This window comes from Phasianus colchicus, chromosome Z (genome assembly GCF_987193195.1).
Source record: "Phasianus colchicus chromosome Z, bPhaCol1.hap1.1, whole genome shotgun sequence".
NCBI lineage: Eukaryota > Metazoa > Chordata > Aves > Galliformes > Phasianidae > Phasianus > Phasianus colchicus.
The window spans coordinates 6,834,154-6,836,336 of NC_143476.1; the positions used below are offsets into that span (position 1 = coordinate 6,834,154).

At 50.8% G+C, this 2,183-nt stretch overlaps 1 long non-coding RNA gene across 1 annotated transcript; it reads right to left on the bottom strand.

Moving 5' to 3' along the window:
- Positions 1–428: 428 nt before the first annotated feature.
- Positions 429–1,873, bottom strand: LOC149912343 (uncharacterized). The gene is made up of 3 exons (XR_016461656.1): positions 1,847–1,873; positions 1,179–1,383; positions 429–570 (listed from the first exon to the last, which is right to left on the bottom strand). It is a non-coding gene; the product is annotated as an uncharacterized LOC149912343 (long non-coding RNA).
- Positions 1,874–2,183: the final 310 nt, after the last annotated feature.

Here is a 2,183-nt window from a genome sequence, read left to right on the forward strand (position 1 = left end):
ATCCAGGCTGGCGACTGTGGTGTCTTGCAGGCCCAGGTCAGCAACTTCAGCAGAGCCAGGTGTAATGAGGGCATGGACTTCGATGAGCTCCTTCTCTCCATCACTGTTTTCATGTGTAAGGCTGCTATTGGAACTGCAGCAATTTGTGCTTCCTAAGAGCTCTCCACTGATGGAAGCACAGAGAGCATTGTTGCTACTTGCCCTGGATCTTGTGGGTTGGCAAGGGCTCGATTCACCTAGAAAGGATACACAGAGGTTAGTGTCAAACTTTCACAAGCTGAATTACGACAGTGGTTCTTGATCAGGGGTGTACTGAAGACGTTAGGCAGGGGCTGGAATGGCAGAAGGAGATACAAGTGCAGAGCAAGCTTGAATTCAATGTTCCTGAAAAGCAGGGATTTGGAAGCTGCATTTGCACCCTTACCTGCCAGGACTACCACTGCTGTTTCTGAGGGCTGCCTGGCATTGCGCTGCAGTTGGCGTTTGCTCCCAGAGGATGGCTTTCTGAGGCTGAAACAGCAACACCAACTGCTAGCTGGTGATTCCTCCTTCTTGCTGGGTGGATTTTGTCTGGAGAGAGAAAACAGCCAATGCTGTGAGTCGTGCGTGGTGCAGGGTGAGGGAAGAGCAGCACTGAGCTCTTGGCAGCAGTTGCTTGTTCCTAGCACTGCCTGGTTTCTGCAGAAACACAACTTAGAAACTCGCTCTGTTTCCAGCAGTTGAGGATGGCTCCATTCCTATAGCTCAGCCCTGAAGTCTTGCTGGCTAATTCCCCTCAACTCTGTCAAGCAAGATGCAGAGCATGTGAGCAAAGGCTCCACAGCTGTACAGCACAGCATCTGAGGGATGGCTTTGATGGAGCTGGCAGGCGTAACTCCTTTCTGAGGAACCGTGCAGCCATAAAGGAAGTTCAGAAGCATCTCTGACTCTTACATTAGCACCTCATCGGCCTCATCTCACTGCCATGTTTAATTTCTAGTGCCAGCAAGTCTGACCAACTGCTCTGCTTAGAGGAGAACTGGATTTGGTTTCAGGTACGTGGCCCTGACATCTGGAAAATCCCACCTTAGCCTAACTTACTTTCAGCAACTTTTGGCACTAGAAATACTGGGAAAAAAAAACCACAAAAACCCACCCAAACAATGATGCTAGGTGCTGGAAAAGAAAGTCCTCTTTACCTGTCAGATGGAAAGTCGACGACGGTGTGGAATTTGCCCTGCCCAGCTGCAGGGCTTTCTTCCACCTCAATGTCGTGGCTGCTCTCTGTCACAGGGGGAGAGCTGCTGTGGCCTCGCCTCTGTGCCTGTGCCTCCTCCAGGCTGAGCAGCTTTGTGGCAGCAGAAGAGACCCCCACAGACTTGGGCCCTGGGAGAGAATTGTGCCCTGTCAGGGAAAACCACAGGTAAGAGTGAGGATCAGAAAGCAGCAGCACAGCCACCACAGTTCTGGGGGAGGTGCTGTATTTTTCTCAGGCTTGCTTATCCGAGCCACTGGAAGAAGAGGAGCTCAAAATAACCATGTGGGCAGAAGTCTGTTTATGGCAAAGGACAAGGTCATCATTAAGAGACCTCACCCCTAGATAAAAGGGGCAGGGAACTGAGAAAGCTTCGCTGCCACACTTGCATCAAAGTTCTCCTGCATGCAAACCATAATAATGACGGTTTCCTCCTTGTGAAGTTTGGGCTTGGACATTCTCAGCATCCAGCAACAGGATGCCAGATTCTATTGGAAGCCCAGAGGTCTGCTGTCCCCTTGATGGTAAAAGAGTATCTCAAAGGTCCCGGAGAAGGCCTGCATTTGATCAAGGTGTCAGGTCAAGATCAAGCTAATGGAGGAAGACACTCACCTGCTGCATCTGCGATGTCTGCTCTGGATTTGGAGCAGAAGAGGTCGTCTGTGTGGTTGATGATGAATTCCACCACATCCGACTGTGTCTGCAGCTCCATGCAGGCAGCTCTTCCGCTGGCGCAGGCAGACTCGTTCTGCTGTGATCTGTAGAAAAGGCAGATTTTAGAAGTCATTTCTCCAAGACCGTTTCCCCGAGTCTGAATTGTTGCAGCCAAAAGCTGTCAGCTGAGGCTCTGGAGACTTCCGCAGTGGGCAATCAGTGATGCCACTGCAGAAATTCCCCTGGATGATCAAGGACACGTCAGTCCCATCTCAACAAGAGAGCAGAAATTGTC